The sequence below is a fragment of the Nycticebus coucang genome, chromosome 10 (genome assembly GCF_027406575.1).
Source record: "Nycticebus coucang isolate mNycCou1 chromosome 10, mNycCou1.pri, whole genome shotgun sequence".
NCBI lineage: Eukaryota > Metazoa > Chordata > Mammalia > Primates > Lorisidae > Nycticebus > Nycticebus coucang.
This window is the reverse complement of record NC_069789.1, coordinates 98,773,369-98,795,322: the sequence shown is the minus strand read 5'-3', so window position 1 is coordinate 98,795,322 and position 21,954 is coordinate 98,773,369. Positions and strand designations below refer to the sequence as shown.

General features: G+C 44.7%; 1 protein-coding gene across 7 annotated transcripts in view; it reads left to right on the top strand.

The window, feature by feature from the left end:
• Window positions 1-21,954, top strand: part of NOS1AP (nitric oxide synthase 1 adaptor protein) — a 318,633-nt gene that overhangs the window by 109,348 nt on the left and 187,331 nt on the right. The window contains exon 1 of one of the 7 annotated variants that reach the window (XM_053607763.1): window positions 12,219-12,994. The exons of the other annotated variants lie outside the window; for them this stretch is intronic. The gene's annotated coding sequence lies outside the window, so the exon portion shown is untranslated. Of the gene's footprint in view, window positions 1-12,218; window positions 12,995-21,954 lie in introns of those variants that run through there. 7 annotated transcript variants of the gene reach the window in all.

Sequence of the window (21,954 nt, the reverse complement as noted above, 5' to 3'; positions counted from 1 at the left end):
ACTACTTTTAAAACTAGAGTCAGTCCTCTCAAACCCTGCCACTGCTTTATCAACTAAGTTCATGTAATAATTAAATCCTTTGTTGTCATTTACACAATGTGTGCAGTGTCTTCAGCAGGACTAGATTCCTTCTCAAAAAACCCATTGTCTAGTAAGCCTTCCATTTGATCCCACAATCCCATTGCTAGGTATTTACCCAGAAGAAATAAAATCATTTTACCATAAGGACATTTGCACTAGAATATTCACTGTAGCTCATTTCACAATCACCAAGATGTAAAATCAACCCAAATGCCCATCAACTCATGAATGGACTAATGAACTGTGATGTACACCATAGAATACTATTCAGCCATAAAAAGATGGAGACTTCACATCTTTTATATTAACCTGGATGGAGTTGAAGAATATTCCCCTTAGTAAAGTATCACAAGACTAGAAAAGCAGGTATCCAATGTATGCAATACTAATATGAAACCAATAGATAAGCAACTACACCTCCATAGGAGAGAAAAACACAAATTTAAGGCAGAGGAGAGGGGGAGGGGGATTGGTGTGCTCTCACCTAATGGGCACAATGTAAGGGTATACAGCACACCCTCTGAGTGAAGGACTCAGTTACAACTTGAACTGTAACAAATGCAAACAATGTAACCTAATCATCTACCTTATATTAATCTGAAAATTAAAAAAAAAAATCCACTTTCTTTGATCATCCCCAAGAAGCAACTCCTAATCTGCTCAAGTTTTATTATGAGATTGCAGCAATTCAGTTAAATCTTCAGGTTCCACTTCTAGTTCTGGTGCTCTTACTATTTCTACAACCTCTCTGGTACTCCCTCCACGGATGTCTTGAACCCTTTGTAGTCATCCAAGACAGTTGGAATCAGCTTCTTCCAAACTTCTGTGTATGTTGATATTTGCACCTCCTCCCATGAATCTCGAATGTCCTTAATGACATCTAGAATGGTGAATCCTTCTAGAATTTTTTCAGTTTACTTTGCCAAGATCTGTTAGAGATATCACTATCTCTGGAAGCTGCAGCCTAACAAAGTTTCTTTCTTTTTTTTTTTCTTTTGAGACAGTTTCAATCTGTTGGGCTGGGTAGAGTGCTGTGGCATCACAGCTCACAGCAACCTCAAACTCTTGGGCTTAAGCGATTCTCTTGCCTCAGTCTCCAAGTAGCTGGGACTACAGCCGCCCACCCCAATGCCTGGCTATTTTTTTCCTTTTTGTTGCAGTTGTCATTGTTGTTTTAGCAGAACCCAGCTGGGTTCGAACCCTTCAACCTCCATGTATGTGACTGGCGCCCTACCCACTGAGCTACAGGTGCCGCCCCAAAGTTTATTTCTTAAATCGTAAGACTTGAAAGTCAAAATGACTCCTTGATCTGAGGGCTGCAGAATGGATGTTGTATTAGCAGCCAAGAAAATATTGATTTTCTTGTACATCTCCATCTGAGCTCCTAGGTGACCAGGTGCATTGTCAGTGACAGTAATATTTTGAATGGAACCTTTTTTTTTTTTTGAGTGGCAGGTCTTAACAGGGGGCTTAAAATATTCAGTAAACTATACTGTAAATAGATATGCTGTCATCCAGGCTCTGTTGTCCTGTTTAGAGAGCACAGAGTTCATCTAGCATAATTCTCAAGGGCCCTAAGATTTTTGGAATGGTAAATGAGCACTGGCTTCAACTTAAAGTCACACCTGCATCAGTGCCTAGCAAGAGAGTTAGCCTGTCCTTAGAAGCTTTGAATACAGGCGTTGCCGTCTCTCTAGCTGTGAAAGTCTTACTTGGCATTTTTTTCTAATAGTGGGCTGTTTTGGTACATGGAAAAAATCTGATATTTAGTGTTTCCACCTTCATTGATGACCTTAGGGAGATCTTCTGCATAACTTGGTGCGGCTTCTCCACCCACACCTGCTGCCTCACCTTGTGTTTTTATGTGACGGAGACAGTTTCTTTCCTTAAACCTTGTGAACTTTCCTTCTGTAGCTTCCTCACCCATCTCAGCCTTTGTAGAACTGAAAAGAGCTCTAGGACCTTGCTCTGAATTAGGCTTTGGTTTATAGGGAATATTGTGGCTGTTTGATCTTCTATCCAGACCACTAAAACTTTCTCCCTATCAGCCATGAAACTGTTTGCCTTTCTTATCATTTGTGTGTTCACTGGAGTGGCACTTTTAATTTCCTTTAAGAACTTTTCCTTTGCATTTACAACTTGGCTAACCACTTGTGCAGGCAGCCTAGCTTTTGGCCTCTTTTGACTTTTGTCATGCCTTCTTCACTAAGCTTAATCATTTATAGGGTTGTTAATTGACCTAATTTCAATATTGTTGTGTCTTAGGGAACAGGGAGGCCTGAGCAAGAAAGGTAGGGAGAAAAACGGCTGGTCTGTGCAGCAGTCGGAACACTCGGGACGTTTACTGATGAAGTTTGCCATCTAATGTGGGCGTGGTTCATGGCAACCGGAAACAATTACAGCGGTAATATCAGAGAGCATTGATCACGGCTCATCATAACAGATATAATAACAATGATGAAAAAGTTTGAAATATTTCAAGAATTACTGAAATGTGATGAGATAGGAAGCGCGAGCACGTGTTGTTGGAAGAAGAGTGCTAATATACTTGCTTGCCTCAGTTTTGCCACAAACCTTCAATCTGTGGAGGTTTGAACCCTGGGAAAGTGCAAAATCTGTGACGTGCAATAAAGCTAAGTGCAGTAGAATACATGGTGTGCTGTGTTTCTCTGTTGCTACTGGAGAGAAATCCGAGCCTCAGGTGGTTTCCTGAGTGGATGGACTGGGATTTGAAGCCCTGACTCCCATACTTTACTCCTTTCCCCATGTCGTGGGATGTTCTCTCTGACGTCCTTCCTACTCCACCAAGTGCTGTGTCCAACAAGACTGGAAAGGTCTCCATGGGATGCCAGTAGGAACCCTGGCAGCCCTGCCTTCCAGCACTTTCTCTGAGACTGGCTGAGGTGAGAGCATTGGGTAAGCCAAAGCCAAAGTCTTGTTGGTTGGGCTGCAGTGGAAATGGCGATTTCACCTGTTGAATAATCATGCTAGTCTTTTTATGTTTTTCTATTGCTGCTATAACAAGTGATCGCAAACTTTGTGAATTAACCTAAGTTTATTTTACAGTCGGTATGTGTCGGAAGTTTGATACAAGTCACACTAGGCTAATGTCGAGGTATTGGCAGGGCTGCATTCCCTTCTGGAGCTCTTAGAGGAAAAGCTGTTTCCTTGCCCTTTCCAGCTTCCAGGGGCGTCTGGTTTTGCTGGGCTCATGGCATTGCTGGGCTCAGATTGTTGCAACCCTCTGACCACTCTTCCATAGATATTGCTCCCCTAAGTCTCCTCTCCCACCTCCCTCTTCCACTTTTAAGGGCCTTTGGGATTACATTGAGCTACTGGAAAATCAAGGATAATCTCCCCATCTCTGAGTCCTTAACTTAATCACATCTGCTAAGTACCTTTTGCTGTGTAGAGTAACATGTTCACTCTGCTGGGGATTAGGCTGTGGAAATCTTTGGAGAGGGTGGAGTTTGTAATTCTGACTATCCTAGTCTCTTTTTGCTGATGACACTAGTTGGCAGCCTGTGTTCATTTTATGATAAATGAATTCCACCCTACTTCCTTTGGCCTTTTGGACAATAATCTGGTGCTTTGAAGAACTCTACAGTCTTCATCAGGGTTATCTAAATAGCCAATTGGGCAAAGGGCTGGAAGGGAAGGAGGCTGCTAAGTCAGCAGCTGTCCTCAAAGCTGGGCTTACGTGTTAATTTGCCGTGTGTGTTGGGACAAATTGCATAGGCTTTGACCTCTGATTTTCAATAGGAATAGGCATTCTCACCTTCTAGGGCTGCTGGAATCATGAATAAGGTTATGATGCAGTTTCTTAAGTACCATTTTCGTATAGGTACACAAAATACTATAAAAGCCAAATATGATAATGAGAATGTCATGGGATTTACAGTGAAGGAAATACAAAACTGTATGCATGGAAGTTCGAGGAAGAATGCATGTGTACACCCTCACTCCTCTGGAATCAGATTTTAATTCTCAACCTTTGGCTGATACTCCTTTCCCCCCTTCAGATGCTGAGTCTCTGAGGTTTTCCCCAAACTTTACCATGAGCAGGAGATCACGGGCTGAATCTGATGAGCCGCTGTCTGGGGTTCAGTAAATCAAATTCTTTCTTCCTTCACCTTAACTCACAGTTGCTTTTATTAACTTTTTGTTTACTTGTGTATTTTTTGTAAATATTAACGTAATACTTGTAATTGTGGCATCAAGGTGGAGTATTGCTGGGGGATGGGTCTGCGTCTAGCACCATCTGTTTAAGATCTCAGGAAGCACCAAGTGAAGCAGCATGCTGGGTGGCACCATGGTATGTGCCTGTCACTGGGCAGATACCCCAGTGTCACTGCACAAGGTTCTGAGATGAGCTGATGGTCTCCCACAGGTAAGTGCTTAAAGTCTGTTAGATGGCCAGCCGCAGTGGTTCACGCCTGTAATCCTAGCACTCTGGGAGGTGGAGGTGCATAGAATGCCTGAGCTCAGGAGTTGGAGACCAGCCTGAGCAAGAGTGAGACCCTCTCTCTACTACAAAGTTTAAAAGAAAAAAGGAAAAGGAAAAGCTAACTGGGGATTGTGGTAGGTGCCAGCTACTGAGGAGGGTGAAGCAGGAGGATTGCTTGAGCATGACGGTTTGAGGTTGCTGTGAGCTATAACGACATCAGGGCACCTTACTTGGGGTGACAGAGTGATACTCTGCCTCCAGTAAAATAAATAAATAAATAATAAAGTTTGTGAGATGTTTCCATAGTGCATTGCATTATTTTTAACCAATAGCTTCTATTTTTTTTTTCATATTAAGCTTGGTTCATATTTATTGCATAAATTCTTTTTAAAAAATGAAAAAAAAAAAAAAAAAAAAGCAGCCCTCCAGATGGCCCCAGTAATCCCGCAGATAGCCACCAGAGAGCATTTGGCACGATCTTCCTATTGTGCCCTGCCTGTTTGTCTCTCTCAGATTCATATGTTGTAATCCTAACCACCAGTGTGATGCTATTGGGAGGTGAAATTAGGTTGATGGAGGTCATGAAGGTGGCACCCCCATGATTAGGATTGTATCCTAATAAGAGAATGCGACTAAAGGTCACTTTCTTGGCTGTGTGAAGAGAGGGTGGTGACAGCTCCCCTGCAAACCAGACACTGGATCTGCTGGTACCTTGATCTTGGACTTCCCAGCCTCTAGAACTTGAGAGAGAAGATGTTTGTTGTTAAGTCTGTGATGTTTTATTATAGTTACCTAAGCTGACTGACACTATTTCAGATTGTAAATTTTGTAAAAATGGAACATTTTTAACCAACGAGATGGTACTGTGTAGAAGGTTTCATAATCTCTTTATTCGGTTAATAAAGGATATGAGATTGCTTCACATCCTTACTCTTTTACAGCATCATTTTAAATGGCTGAATATCGTTATACTCTATTAAGTGAATATAGTATAACTTATTTAACAAGGACCCATTGTTTGGCAATTAGCTTGTTTCTCACAGCTCTCCATCAACATCCTTGCAGTGAAGTCTCGGAACTCATTCAGAATTATTCCTTAAGAATAAATTTTTAAATGGAAAAGACCAGCCTGAGCAAAGCCAGACCCATCTCTATTAAAAATAGAAAAACTAGCTGGACATTGTGCTGGGTGCTCATAGTCCCAGCTACTCGGGAGGCTGAGGCAGGAGGATTGCTTGAACCCAGGAGTTTGAAGTTTCTGTGAGCTATGATGATACCATAGGGCACTCAATCCAGTGGTCTCAAAAAAAAAAAAAAAAGGCAAATTTCCCAGGCTCTGAAACACCATGAGATGTGCTGGACAGTGTCCAGGCTGTCCCCTGCCTGATTTGGCTGCATTCATGTAGCCACATAGAGATTAGAAATAAGAGAAAATTTAAGGGGTTCTGAAGGCCCCATAAGCATGGTGGTATTACGTCTCTTTGTTTTTGTCCCTGGTGTGCCACCCTTCCTGTGTGCAGGCCCCTACCTGGCAAGGGGAACTAGCAGCAGCCCCCAGTCAGGACAGGTGAGTCACCCACTGACTGTTTTCCTATCTGCCTCATAGAGAAAGTGGCTGGACTCTTACACATTGGGACTGATTCTTAGTCATGTTTAGGCCTCTAACAGGAACAGCCTTTGGTCAAATGGTACGTTGGAGTTTTCACATAAAAGATGCTGTTTTGTATAAGCAAATGATGCCCTTTGCAATCATGTTGTAAATTATCTGTGGCCTGCTGGGAAACTGCTCAGCGTTCTGTTCCATGAACTTTTGCTTAATGAGATAATTTTTCTCTACATTTCTGTTGCTGGAGATGGGCTCACAGGCTCTTTATACACCGTTTCCGAAATGCTTGATTAAATGCTCTCTTGTTAATGTTCCTTGTAAGACTTGGATCACTTGCTTTATTTAAATGGACTTTTAGAGTGTAGGGGCAGTAGTTATGTTTGTGGGTCTGATTTATGTCACATGCCCTAAGACAGAACTCCAGCAAACACTGAGAATGGCTAAATGTTTTCTCAATATGAGCACAAGAGCGCAATCTTGCTGGCTGCTGTTGAGTCTTTGGAAAAAGCAACAAAAGTGGTTTGTGGAACCGTAGGCTGTGTGTGTGACATTATTATATGCCATCTTTGAAGTGCAGTAAGTTTTGCTGAATTGATAAATATCCTCATTTTTCTTTTTAAATGTTGAACACTTAGGGCAGACGCGGTGGCTCACGCCTGTAATCCTAGCCCTTTGGGAGGCCAAGGCTGGTGGATCGCCTGAGCTCAGGAGTTCGAGACCAACCTGAGCAAGAGCGAGACCCATCTCTACTAAAAGTAGAAAAACTAGCTGGCCATTGTGGCAGGTGCCTGTAGTTCCAACCACTTGGGAGGCTAAGGCCAGAGGATTGCTTGAGCTCAAGAGTTTGAGGTTGCTGTGAGCTATGATGACAATAGGGTACTCTACCTGGGTGGCAAAGTGAGGCTCTTATCTACAAAGGAAAAAACAAACAAACAAAAAAACAAAGTTGAACACTTGCCTGATATTAAGATTATTTTAGTGTTTTCTACAGATGTAAGTTTAGTTTTGCATCATAGTATTTGTTACGATATCTACATTGTGCTATTTTACTTAAGCATGATCTTTTATATACTGAATATTTCAGTTATTAAGAACTACCCAGAAATTATCTTTTGCAACTGCCATTATAAAAACCCCAAATAACATCCCTGTCTAGGCCGACTTCATCTGTTTGAAGCAGTGAAAAAGTTTAAGGTGGTTATTTAGTTCTGCTAATGGTTTATTATGGAAAAAACTGGGTATTTTCTTAGGCAAACTAGATTTTATAATTTACATGCAGAGTAGCATGTCTCCGTATACAGAGCCAGCTTTCTCATTGTTAGAGTTGGATTATGCCTGGTGTTCCAGCACATATTCATTTATCTACAAATATTTGAGCGTCACTCTGACAGCGCTTGTAGGCCCTGGGAAATGGAGGTGGGATGGGTGAGGTCTCTCTTCTCATGGAACTCATGTTCAAGTGGGGAAGACTGATTATAGTCCAAACCCATAATAGGCTAGGCAGTATCAGATCGTGGGAAGTCCTGTGAAGAAAATAAAAAGGGTGCTGTGACTGAGAGCAATGCTGGGGGAAGATGGGGTGGGGCTGCTCTGGAAGTGTCTGGGACGGCTTCTCTGCAGAGGTATAATTGGCATCAGGACGTGGATGTTGCCAGTGGGTCAGCCTTGATAGCTGTGGGTTAGGAGGTGCTAAATTGGGTGGTGGGAATGAGCTCGGCTCCTCCTGTACCTGGGAGTGAAGTGGTGTGAGCAGCGTCCCCTGAGGTTGGAGAAGTGGGCAGGCGCCATTCATGGAGGCCTTCCGGGCCCTGGCTAGTTAGGAGTTTCTCAAGTTTTGTATAATCTAGGCCTGCATCTTGACACCAAATAAGACTCTGTGGAGCTTTACTCTTTGTAATTGGTGTGACAGAAATAAGGTTATAATTACAGTCTAGCCTGCCCACCTCCCTCACTGGGCAGTTCCCCATAGAATATGGTACCCCCATCTCTCCAGGCTAAGCACCTCCAGTTTTATCAGCCATCTTTACCTGCTCAGCTGGGCTCTTCGACCCCAAGCTTTCTCTCCTAACACATTTTAATGTCTGAAAACCTCAGGAATTGGCAAAATTCTGGTGGCTGAGGAGGGCAATGGAAGAGGGATGAGATGTTAGGGAAACTATGGTCAAAGTTTTTGAGGGCAGGATTTGTTTCCAGAATCAAAGAATCCCTTTTGTGCTACTTTTTTGGAATCCTAAAAAAGGAGGGTCCAGGAGCTCTTCGTGACCAGAATCTGACAGTTGTTCCCCTGCTAAGACTGTCTGCTACCCTGTCGCTGAACTTATTCACCTGTTCAGCGTTACAGGCAGTCCCGGGGTTAAGAACGAGATAGGTTCTGTATGTTTATTGTTAAGTTGAATTGTATATAAATTGGAACATGTTCATTTACCTATTACCTTTAGTAGCTTCCATTTCTAAGTGTAAGTTGTAATTAAATCTGATGTTTGCAATTTGGGGATTGCCTGTGTTTAAATTAGCTCTTTCCTGGGCCTCAACTTTATTTTTCTCTTAGCATTTCAGTGTGCCTATGCCGCTGACCCTGCCCACACAGCCATGTTCGGATGGGAAGATACCCCTGAATTCCCTAAGGGGCAGGGACTGCTCTGAGCGTCTCTCTACCCCTGCCCCTGTACTCTAGCAGCCTAACTTGCCCCTTCCCTGGGTAGCATTCTGACTGAAAGTGGTTCTGCTTAATGCACCGGAGCACAGAGGTTTGGTGAGGGCAGCCGCCCAGCTTGTTTCTTTCTACTTCCTCTCCACACCCCATGGGTCTGAGATTATCAGGTTTTGCCTACTGGCTGCCTGCTCCAGGCACAGCTTGGAGGTATAGTGGAGAGTCCCGTGTCCCCTAGACTCCTTAGTGTGTATTCTTTGAGTTAGCTGTGGGACATGTGTTTGGGCTGGCGGAGGAAGATAAGGGATTCCAGAAATTCTTGCAGCTTTCTCCCAGATAACTGGCTCAAATCTCCTCCTCTTCCTCCGCTGTTAATGAGGCCTAGGAATAAAAAGAGAGTTGAGCTCATATAGATCCTGTAATTGACTCTGTGTTTGTCACTCACTCTTGATCCTTCAGATCAAGACAATCAGGCTCGTTACTTTTAACAATGATAATAATTATTATTGTCATTGCAATCACACCATTCATTTAGCCTAGGCATTCATTTATTAATAGAATTAGATAATACAGGCCGAAGTGCTCGCATAGATCCTGGCGTGTGGTTTGCGTTCAACTCATGGGTTTTGTTTCATTGCTACTCAGCTTGAAGTTAACGGATTGTCTGGAGTTTTCAGTCAATGATGGTATCTCTGGTCTTCCAACTCTGTATTCTGGATTATTTGAATGGTCCAGGCCAGTGGTTCTCAAAGTGTGATCACTAGGCCAATAACATCAGGCCTACCTGGAGTGGTTAGAAATGCAGAGTTTCAGGCCCCACTCAGGACAGATTGAATCAGAAGCTCTGGGGTTGGGGCCCAGCAATCCGTGTGTGACAAGTCCTCCAGGTGATCCTGATGCACACAAAGGCTTGACAACTGTTGGTCTGAGCCAGCAACCTGACGTCTTTTTTCCAGGGTTACTTCAGGCCATGTCTCAGTCTCCAGTGTGAGAGGTGATGCTCTTAGGATCTTGTTGACCTGGGAAAGGTCTCAGGAGAGGTCTGAAGAGGAGTGCTGTGTGTTTTGCGTTGCTGGGCAGCTGGTTGGGAGGAAGATGTTTGAGCATAGCCTAAGGCCTGATGGGGCAGGCTTGTGGTTGAATGTAAGCAAAAGGGCCACTGGGGATGGTAGATTCAGTATAAGGGGTGCAAGTGGCCCTTGTGTTACAGGAACCGGAGGAAGAAAGAGGCCTGAAGACTGGCTTTACCACCACAGAAAGGATGTCCCCTTCCCAGCCTGTGCCTCCCTGGGCAGTGCCTGTTTGCTTAGAAGTCTCAGCTTTTCTCGGCTTCCCTGGCCAGTCCTTCTTCTGACTTGGAATATGTGTAAGTACAGTAGAGATGTAAAAAATAACTTACTCTACTCATAGTCAGGTCTTCCAGTCTGACCACTCTTGTGTTTTCTCTGGGTGCTTTTACATGTCCATGGATCTGATTGATTTTTAGGTTAATTTTTAGGTTAGTCCTCAGCAGGAAACCTCACCCACTGCTTTTGCTGCTTTTTGCAGGGCAGGGCGTGCCCCTCTCCTCCTCTATACAGATTCCAGGAGAGACTTTGGAAGTTAGCTGGTCCCATCTCCTGATTGCAGCTGGACCTTGTAGCCCCCCATTTTGACCCCTGGTAAATGTCAAGGGCGTTCCCACATCCTAATAAATTCTTGTGATGGGAGACCTTTTGAGAACACTCAGGATGGTGTAGAACAATTCTGTTATAGGTTTTTCTTAACAGTACAGAAAAGACTTTCAGGCTACAAGAAAATACCCAAATGTCCTCAGGAGGGACCGTGAGGTGGCTGGAAAGGAGCTGCAGGAACTCTCCATCCCTGTCTTAAATTCTTAGCAATGCTGTCTATTCTGAGTTATCATAAGGCAGACTTCAGGGCTGGCCCAGGCTGAAGTGGAGGTAAACCGGGGTGAAGGGAGATAAGATTCTGGGCCTTTTGTACTGGAGCTTGTCCCAGTGTCCCAGGAAGAGCCCAGGGCACTCTCTCGGCTGTTGGGTATGTGGGCTGCTGAAAAGCCTCTAAGATAAGGTAGGAATGGCCGGAGGGGTAGAAAAGGAACCAGCCAGTCAGGTCCAAGTGGAGGAGGGAGTGAGTGCTGTGCCGATAGACGATTGTTTGCATTTCCTCTTTGTCTTTATCATTTACTAAATGTTTGTCTGTCTTGCAGGATAGCAGCTCCAAGACCTGAATTCTCTTGGCTTCCATCTGCTTTTGGCTGGGTTTTCTGTTCCCTTCTCTGATAATTCCCTGCAGAATCTCTCCTGATTTTAGACAGGCCCGGGAAAAAGGAGTGCAAACATCAAGCTAGGGCTTTCCTGTTTCTTCTGACCCTTTTCCAAAGGTACCGGTTCTTTCCTCACCTGCCACCCACTCTATATTAGTGAGACTCCACTGCTGTTTTCCATTTCTAGATGGATATTTCTTCTCTTCTGCTTTTTAATTAAGAGGTTACCTTTCTATCAGAGCTGTTGGCAGGGATTTGCCAGGAGGTCCAAGGCAGAGCTGCCCGCTTACGGCAGTGTGACGGCTGCTGGGCTGCCTGTCTCCCAGGCTCTGTAGAGATCCAGGGCTGTCACTTCAACAAGTGTCAGATAGACATGCTCTGCTCGCAGAGCTCCCTGTGCAGAGCCTTAAATAAACACCCCAGATATATCTGCCCTGCCTCTCGTCTCGTCTTCTCTTTTCATCTCCATCTGTTTTTCAAATATGATTTCCCAGCTTTTGAATTACCATCTCCCTGGACCCCTATACGTCCCCTCTCTTCCTTGCATCTCTCTGATAAAATAAGGAACCCAGCCTTTACTACTTATTTTTTTCAGTCTTTACTACTTTAATAAGGCAGGTGGTCTCTTCCCTGGGCGAGTTTGCAGAATGGCACTCTGCCCAGCCTGGTTTGCAGGGTGTGGTCGCCGGGCGGAGCACCCCTGTAGCTGTGAGATTGGGTTGTTTTGGAGCTGTTCTCTGGTTCGGGAGAGTCCTCCTCATATTTAAGTAACCTTCAGTGCCGGTTGTGTCCTTTTTTGTTTTGTGTCATTTTCTCAAAGGGCACTATGGTTTCTGCTTCCCTGTAGGAAGTTATGTGTCTGTGGAAAAGTTCCCTGTAACCTTTCAAGGTTCATGCTCTGTTCCAGAGGGGTTCTCGGAAATGAAAACGTTCTTTCTTTCTTAAATGATCTCACAGATGATCAAAAGCAGCACATAAAAGCTGTACTGGAGGTTTGGCAAGGCTGCCAGTGTTCTCTTTACCTTTGGTCTGGGATTGCAGGTCTGAGACAGCGTCTCGCCAGCAGCCCTTGGCTTTCTTTGGGGACTGGGGAGACGTGGCGGGGGGGAGAGGGGGTGCGGTAGGAGGGGGATATTAATGCCTGAGGTTATGCTGCTTTCTTATCCTAGGAGAGGCATTGAATTTGGGTTGGCACATTTAGCTCTGAGAAAGTGACCTTGCAGGGGCTAGCATTTGATATCCAGCGTTTTCTTGGATGATTTGGTCGGCAGCGGTGTGCTTGGGTGTACTGCATTAATACCACCCAGTTGCTCCCAGAAGGCTTGTCTGGACTGGGATTCTTGTACCTTGCAGTGGAGCAAATGCCAGAGACGGTTTTCTCTGATGGCACGGGCTGCCACCAGTCGTTCTGTGATGTTTGAAAAATTTGCTTTCTCTCTGATAAAATGAGATGAGGAAATACCTGGAGGGAGTCTCTAAGGATTCAGTGAGGTACACGTGGTCTATGAAGCAGAAGTCCCCAATTTGTTTTGGCACCAGGGATTGGTTTCATGGAAGACAATTTTTTTCATGGACTTGGAGAGGGGAGATGGTTTCTGGGTGATTCAGGAGCATTACACCTCCACCTCAGATCATCGTCAGGCCTTAGATTCTCATAAGGAGTGTGCAACCCAGATCCCTCCTGCTCCTAAGGGAATGCAATGCCGCACTTCCCTGACAGGAGGTGGAGCTTGGGCGGTGATAGCAGTGACAGGGAGCAGCTGTAACTACACGTGAAGCTTCACTGGCTCATCTGCTGCTCACCTCCTGCTGGGCAGCCTCCTAACAGGCCACCGACTGGTACTGGTCCCCTGCCCGGGACGCTGGGGAGCACACATGTAAAGTTCTTAGAATGATACCTGGTATGATGAGTGTCCATGGAAGCTGGCATTATGAATAAAGGTATTTATAACCATTGATAGTAATGGCAGTATTAACTATTTTTCTCAGTATGAAATTGATGCCTTATATTTATGTCCTGTTCAGCACCCTGTGCTCAGAGCAGTTACCACTCTGTTCTTTAATTGCCAGTGTATTAGCTGGTAAGACCACACTCGTCAACACTTGAAGATGCTGCTAATATCTGCCATGTTTACCTTTGCGTGTATCCTCCATCTCCAGCACCTGGCGCATAACTTGGGATCAGGATATATGTGTTGGAGAACTAGATAAACTCCTCTACCTGGCTTTTCTTTTTTAAAATTGGTTCTCAGACTCCGCATTCCTCTATCCTGCAGTGCTCGTCCTGTGCCTCGTGCAGCCTGGGTACCTCTTTGAACTCTTTCTGCTTCCCGGGTTACTGTATTATGTGCCATTTCCCTCCCTCCAGTCACGCCTTCCCTCTTGTCTAGAAATGCCTTTCATCGTCCCTGTTGCTGTTTGACATCCTTTTCTTGCTTCCCTGTGTTCTTTCTCTTCTTTGACGCATTCCCCAATCACTCTGTCCCATGTTAATCTCATTCCTTTAGTCCTGTTTTTTGTTTTTGTTTTTGTAGCCCCAGACCTGTTGTTCTAAGATTGAGGTTTTGTGTGACAGTGTTATCTTTCTAACTAGCTTGTCAGCTTCTTGGGAGCGGGCATGTTTATTGTCTTCTCCCACGGTAGGTCATAGACTGGGACCAGGAACATACAATAAAAGGTAAGCCCTTATCCATAGAAGTAAATCAGACTGTTGGGCCAAAGGGGTACCTGAGATAAGAATGTCTTTGCGGATGGAGCATGGTCTTTAGGGGTGGTTGTGTGAACGTGGGAGTGAGAGGACAATTATCAGAGCCTGAATGTTTCAAATCTTCCCACACTCTCTTCCCAGTTCCTCGCATTTCTCCAGTGAGGTAGACGTGAAGGAAAATGTGGTAAAATGAAAATCTATCTTCTGCCTCTGGGGAGGAAGGCAGCACACTGGTGGTGACACAGGGAATGTCTAGAGGTGACACGGGTCGCCATTCACTTGGTGGGTTGGGTTGGTGCCAAGCAATTTCTGTATTTCACTATAGTTTATTTTTATTTATTTTTTGGGGGGGTACAATGTGCTGGTTTTACATACAATTTCAAATACTTCTATCAAACTGGTTTGCATAGCCTTCACTGCATTTTCTTAGTTATTGTGTTAAGACATTTATATTCTACACTTAGTAGATTTAACTTGTACCCTTGTAAAATGCACCGTAGCATTTTACAATTACCCCTCCCTCAACCCATCCTACCTTCTCCCCTCCCCTCCCTCTCCTCTTTCTTTTTGGGCTATAATTGGGTTATAGCTTTCATATGAAAGGGTGGGTATTTATAAATTAGTTTCATAGTAGGGCTGAGTACATTGGATACTTTTTCTTCCATTCTCAAGATACTTTGCTAAGAAGAATATGTTTTAGCTCCATCCATGTAAACATGAAAGAGGTAAAGTCTCCATCTTTTTTAAAAGCTGCATAATATTCCATGATGTACATATACCACAATTTATTAATCCATTCATGGGTTGATGGGCACTTGGGCTTCTTCCATGGCTTAGCAATTATGAATTGGGCTGCAATAAATATTCTGGTGCAAATATCTTTGTTATAAAGTGATTTTTGGTCTTCTGGATATATACCTAGTAGAGGAATTGAAGGATCGAATGGCAGGTCTATTTTTAGATCCCTAAGTGATCTCCAAACATCTTTCCAAAAGGAACATATTAGTTTGCATTCCCATCAGCAGTGCAGAAGTGTTCCCTTTTCTCCACATCCACGCCAACATCTCTGGTTTGGGGATTTTGTGATGTGGGCTAATCTTACTGGAGTTAGATGATATCTCAAAATAGTTTTGATTTGCATTTCTTTGATTAACTGTAGTTTATTGATTGATTCATTCAGGATTTTTCGAGGCCAGATGTACAGCACAAAACTGTGGGCATTTCAGAAGAGGCAGTGTGTAGCACATAGTAGGTGCTTTGTTCCTGTTGAGAATGAGGACTGCCCCAGGAAGCATACCCTTTGGGAATGCACCGTCTGGTCTGGGCTACAGCCAAGTGGCAGGGTGAGGGCTGGGCTGAGGGAGGGTTGAGGAAGGGCACCCGTTCTCAAGACAGAGTAGTTGGGAAACAGACACAGGGAGGAAATGCTGAGTGGCCATCTCATTACCACACGACTGGAAGGGAAACCACAGCAGAAATGCACATGCTTGGAAAAGATGGAATATAGTATTCTACTATAACAAATAGTGAAATAGTCATACATTTTACAGACCAACAAGAGGACTGTCTGGGAGAAGCCCACTGCCTGGCACAGCAGACAGCCAGTAAAGCATTTGAGTGAGTGAATCCACAGCAGAGGAGGGCTGGTGGCCCGCTGTGGTTTTTGTCCCTCTTTTTTCTTTTTCACACCCAGTCTTCCCGCTGGTTCAGGCAGTGCCTTTTCATTTTCCAGCTGTACTAAATGAGAAATTACAAGGGGTGGTTAGAACAGAGTGTATTGCTGCTTCTCTTTTTTCTTCTCCCGTTCCATTGTGGGAAGAGCCAGTGAGGCTCTGCATGGCTGTTTGCTGGCAAGTGCATAAAACACACATTTTTAAGGGCAGAGTTCATGTTGTTGAGTAATAATTAACTGCTAATGGCATTGTCTGGGGTGCTGGACAGTAAATAATCAAGAAGTAGTCACTCTCTAGGCCAATGCAAAGACCACACACAGACAAACTGAAAAGGTGGTGTTTTGACTAAACACAAGAGAAAACAAAGGGAAAGAAAATCCGTGGGTTTGGGGCTGCCATGTGTAATTGCATGCTGGTGTCTTTGTCCCTTGAATTTCCCCATGCCCACTGCGGGGCGCATGCACGCTGGTACTCTGGCGATGGCCGTGGGATAGAGAGCCTCTGGCAGCGGATGTCCTGGCTGCTGTCTTTCCTAGTGAGGTTGGATCTTACTTGGGAGTTCTCAGATCTCAGTCTCTGCGCACTAGTGAATGAGCCTGGTCTGTTCTCAAGACCCAAGTGCAGTGCTTTTCAGTTGGAAGCCAGTTCCGAGAAAGCCTGGGACATAGAGTTGGAGTAAGGCGATCAGGAGTTCCTCTTACCCAGCCTTTTCCAGGCTCAGGGAGAGGAAATGACTCACGTAGGGTCACTTAGGGACCAGAGCCTGTATTTCTCTGCCTGGGCTCATTACCACTAGGGGCCAGATGTTGGGAATGTCATTCTTCTGAGCAAAGAAGCAAAGATGCCTGGCCTGAGGGTATGCGGCAGAGTCGCAGGACAATGCCCAGTCTTCCTGGCCCTGCACTGCTGGGGCCACAGACTCTCAAATTAACTTGTGTAGCCAGCCAGTCAGCTTTTCGGGGTTCTGCCGGAGAGAGCTTTGCAGCCCATGAGTGCCCTTGCCTGCCCACAGGGTGATGGGGAGGGGGGCAGCCTGGGCCCAGCGGGGTCTGCGGTTGGGGCCTGGTGCTGCCTTCTTCAGGTCTGACCTGGAAGACATCACAGGAACAAGATGAGGAGGGATGAGCACAGGATGTGGGAGAGAGCAGTGTCACGGTGCTCAGTTAGGGCCTTCTGAGGCAGCCTGGGAGAGAATGACATTTTAATTACACTGTGAATTGTCAGGAGTATAATCTTCCCTGAAGGCCCTTCTTATTTTCCAGTCATCAGAGGTATCTGCATATGAATCGGAGGTGCTTTAAACTTTATGATCTCCGTGATGCTGCTGTCAGTCTGACCTTTCTTGTCCTGGGTGATCTTGTCCTGGGGAAAAGGGTAAGATCCAGCCCTTATAGAAACTGAAATGCCCCTCCAGTAGCAATATTCCCAAGGGAGTCCAGTTCAGAGCCAGTTTTTAAAGTAACCTGAGGCTAAAGTCAACCCCTGAAAACGTCTGAAGCTGATGTGGGGCCCCGAGTTCTCCCTTCTGGCCTCAGGAAAGCCAAGGACACTTCTTATTAAGGACAGGGCCTCAGGAAAGCCAAGGAACCCCTGGGGTTTCTCCTCCTAAGCTTTGGAGATGGGCACTGCAGCCTGGTGACGGTCTGCAGCAAATCCCCGAAGGGTTGTGCTCAAATTCAGCTCACTCGTTCTTTTGTTATCTTACAGACTCATTTGTTAGCCTGATCTTTTTTTTTTATATCTTCCCCTAGGACTGACATGGCAAGCCAGGCACACTCAGTACCTGCCTGCAGAGCTTACATGTGAGGCTGGAGGTAGTGGCTGGACCAGAAGCTCTATTCAGATGTGGCCTCTGAGGCCAGAGAGGGGACTTGTCTTACCCAAGGCCTCAGGGCTTAGGACCTTGTTTTCCCAGCCAGAGAATAAACAACTGGAGAGCAGGAGCCCTCAGCGAATAGGGGTTAATTGATTAAACGTGTCGATTTTCCTTAGCCTCCTTCTGTTTCCTTATCCCTGGGTAGGTTCTAACCCCCTGCCTCAAGGCGGTAGTCATGAGGGTTAGGCTGTATAATATTCTTCTGTATCTCACCACGAATGCAGCTTTAGGTTACGTTGACCGATAAATCTTTTCAAGTATGCTCCTAGAATCACGTGGATGCTGAGGCAGGAGGGCAGTGGATAGAGGGTTTTACTTGCTTAATGCAATCTTGCAAAGATGTTCCTTAAAGGGTAGGAGAAGGGGACAGCACTGCTTACAGACTGTCGTTCTGTGGCACTGCTGTGTGCTGGCTACTTCCTCAGTCTTGTTTTATTCACTCCTTTAAACCTTTGAAAGTCTCCCTAGATGGTGCAAGCTGCATTTTGCTGAGGACAAACAGCAGGTAGCTGACAGAGCTGACTGAGGCCTGTGTCCCTGTTCTTTTCACCATTTTCCCCAGCCCTTCTGAGAGGTGTACAGGTGGGTGAGATCCTGGGCTTTGAGTAGTTTCTAGGATTTACATAAGAAGTGTCCAGGTGACTGGATCTCCTGGAAATTCCCCCTAATGATTCGGGATAGCAGAGGATAGAGAGAGAGAGTGTGTGTGTGTGTGTGTGCGTGCGTGTGTGCCCGCGCGTGCACACACACATAAATCCTTATATGTCCTCCTGCCCCTAGAGTGAGGGCTGTTAAGTTACCCACCTTTATAACCAGCCCTCAAGTATACCTACCCTAGGATACAATTAAATTAACTAGTTTTAACATTTAGTATATTGTGGTGAAAACACATTTAATTTGAGGACGACTGTAGTAGACTGGCCTAATTGTTTGATTTACCTACTTGAAAGTAGAAACTGTGCCTTCTGTGTGCAAATGAAAATTATGCAAGGTGCAAATTAGCACGTTGGCCCTGGAGTCCAGAGGGCAGCTGATGCCAGCTTGGCTTTGTAGGAGGTGATGCTGGGTAGTGGTGAAGCAAGTGCCTGGAGGTGGAAGCTTTTTCTCACTGGGGGCTCACTAAGTAGAGAAACCTATTTCACTTTCTCGGCTTCAGTTCTGCCATCTGTGCATTAGGAGAAAAAATTACTGGCTATTTGCCAACCTCTTCCCAGGGCTGCTTTATCCAGAAACTGCTGCAGTGTTTCTGGGGAAAGAAACTACTCCTCATCTAGTAAGGGTAAAAGCCCGTGTGTGCTTGCATGTGGATTTTTGGTGTTTTCACCCTTATGCCTTTTCTGTGATTCATTCGATCAGGCCCAGAACTCGGCTTTTGAAACCTTTTCCTGAACCTCACTCAGGATCTGTGTGGTGACACAGAGTAACCAGGAAGCATCCCCGTCCCTTCCCCAAAGCCTGTGGATGTTTGGAGATGTAGAGAGGTGCACTCTGTGACTACTGGGGCCTTCAAAACAGTTTGAACAGAAATCTGGCCCAAGAGCCTGTGTTTTGTGAGGCCCTGGGGCCTGGCATTGGGGGGCAGAGAGGATTATCTCCAGAGAGAGCTTTGAAGCTCAGGACTTCTGCTGCAGTCTCCCTGGCACCTTTCCCCTGGGGTTTAGACAAAGGGCTGGACTTGGTTCAGAATGACATCACCCCTGAGGAATTCTTTAGCTAATGTGGGAGTATGGCTTTAGGAGAATCAGGTGTTCTCCATAAGAGAGAAGCATGCATTGCTGTCATGAGTTGTTCCATCTTTATCTTAGGAACCTGAGGGGCTCTGTTTATTCTTATCCTAAGCTGGAGGAAATGGGATCTTAGGATGCGGTGCGTTAATAGAGATATTGTATCTAGAACAGGGGAGGTGAAAATCCTACTTCCATTATACAAGGTACTAGACCACACTTGGAGCCTTGTGAGTTAGAACACATGGAACACGTTCACAGGAGAGGTGAAGAACCCACCCTGCTCTGGAGGCTAGAAGGGAGAAGCGGTTTAATCTGGAGAGAGACAAACTCAGGTTTCGACAGGACTTTACAAATCTGAAAGGCTGTTAGGAGGTTGCATGTATTTAGAAGCAGGCAGTATTAACATTTGGCGCATTATCTTCTAGTACTTTTGTGTATTTATTTTTCTTTCTTTCTTTTTTTTTTTTTAACTTTATCGCCCTTGGCAGAGTGCCATGGCATCACAGCTCATAGTAACCTCCAGATCTTGGGTTTAGGCGATTCTCTTGCCTCAGCCTTCCAGGTAGCTGGGACAACAGGTGCCCCCCAGAACGCCTGGCTATTTTGTCCCCAGTACAGGATCTGTTTCAGTTGCAGTTTGGCCAGGGCTGGGTTCGAACCCACCACCTCAGTATATGGGGCTGGTGCCCTACTCACTGAGCCACAGGCACTGCCCTATTTCTCTTTACAAAGTCAAAATTATAGTACATAAACAATTTTGTTTTTTGTTTTGTTTTTGACACAGAGCCTCAAGCTGTTGCCCTGGGTAGAATGCTGTGGCATCTACCCAAGTAGTTGGGACTACAGGTACTGCCACAAGACCTGGCTATTTTTTAGTTGCAGCCGTCATTGTTGTTTGGCAGGCCCAGGCTGGATTCGATCCGGCCAGCTCAGGTGTATGTGGCTGGCGCCTTAGCTGCTTGAGCCACAGGCGCTGAGCCCATAAACAGTTTTGAACTATCCATTTTTATGTAAAATTATAGGCAAAACATTTAACTTTAATAATTTATGGTAAATGTACATTTTAGTGGTCTCATAATCTATCATAAAGAAGTAGTATCATTTTGTCTAATCATTTCCTCTAATGTGGACCGTTAAGTTTATGTGCTAATTCGTGCTTTTATGGTAAACATTATACATAAAATATTGCCTGTGTTTCAGATTATTTCCTTGGGTTAGGTTCCTGGAAATGAATTTGTTAGGCCAAAGTGTATGAACAATGTAAACTGCTGGTATTTACATATAGACACAGCAGTACATAGGGTTATGCCAGTTTACAGTTCATGCCGATTAAAATGGTTTTTGTTCCAATGATCAAAACTTTGCTTCAACTATCTTGAATAAAAAGGGAATTGATTGACTTATATAATTGGAAAAAATGTAGGGCTAGAATTTAGCTGCAGGTATGCACGGGTACAAGGGCTCGACTAATCCCTATAGGATTCCTTCTCCCCTCTCCACCATCAGTAAGTGTTTGCTACTAAGGGTGGCTTTTTTAAGGGGTGTGTGTGGATATAGTTGAGCCTTGAGTCATGGTAGTATATATCTTCATGACTGTCACTGATGATGGAGAGAGTAAAGTGGCTCACATTTTTGTGGCCTCTGTCTGGGGGTAGAGTCCCGATCCAGTAGCTATTGGAGTGGTGTGGTCACTGTGAGTGCAGTTGACAGTAAGAGCTGGCGCATCAGGCTGTGTATGTCTGCTATGGGCGCATTCAGTGTTTAGTGCCTTTTGTCCTATGGGGTATAGAGTCCCAGCATCTGATCACTGCAGCTGCTTCCAGCTATTTGAATGGTTTTCAAAAGGGGGATATATGCATGTATATGTCAAACTCAGACTTTCTGAATTCCTAGAAATTGTTATGAATCTGAATCACTGGGTTGGTGTTGCTGTAATTATCTGAAGACTGCGCGCACACATCTGTGGCTGTGGGTGCTTGTGTGGGATGTGAATGGATGATGATTTGTTTACAGGTTAGGGTTGGAGAACTGGGAGAAGTAGTTACTAAAATGGCTCCTCGGTTTTTGCTGAATCCCCTAAGAAGATATCTGGATCAGAACTGTTTGGTAATATTTCATTATATTTCCAGAAGTCACTTTGCTAATCATTTGGCCTTAGAGATGAAGCAGATGTGATGCTTACCTTCCTAATGAATGAGGGTGTGAAAAGAAGCCCTTTGAGCCCCAGACAGGAAGTTGGTTCCTGGCAGTTATTTATACATTTACCAAGCAAACATTTATTGATTACGGTGTCAGGCATGCTTGAACCTGAATACACATGTCCCCATTTTTTGTCCCCAGTACAGGATCTGTTTCAGCTTTACTTTAGGAGAGTTTGAGACGTAATCTTGCGTTTTTGTTTGATGGTCTGGATATTTAGCTAATGGGGACTGGAACTTCATCCTGTTACTTGATTACAAGACAAAGCATTAAAAATGAGCTTGTTTCTCTTTCCCCACCTGCCGTGCCACGGGTTCCTCCCAACCCCCACGTTGGTAGAAGGTGACTATTAAGTGAATGTGGACCAGAGAAAGCACAACTTACGTAAGACCCTTCTTAAAAATGAGATTAAAAGTTAAAGGGTTTTTCTTTACTTGTCTTTAAACATCACTCTCGTATTCCCATGTTCATGCTTCCATTTGCATTTTTTCATCCAGAATAACATAATAGTTTTTTTCAGGGAGTGTTGTGGTATCATCATTATTAGATCTTTTTTTTTTTTTTTTTTTTTTAATACACAATTATCAGTGGGGAATTGTAACTGTCTTGTTTTAGGTCGGACTGTTGTATTCCCAGCTTGGTGTGAGTGCCATCCTGCAAAATCAGAGCTCTGTAGACCCTGCTCCATGAGCAAGGTGGGTGCTTTGGGGGCTTTTTGT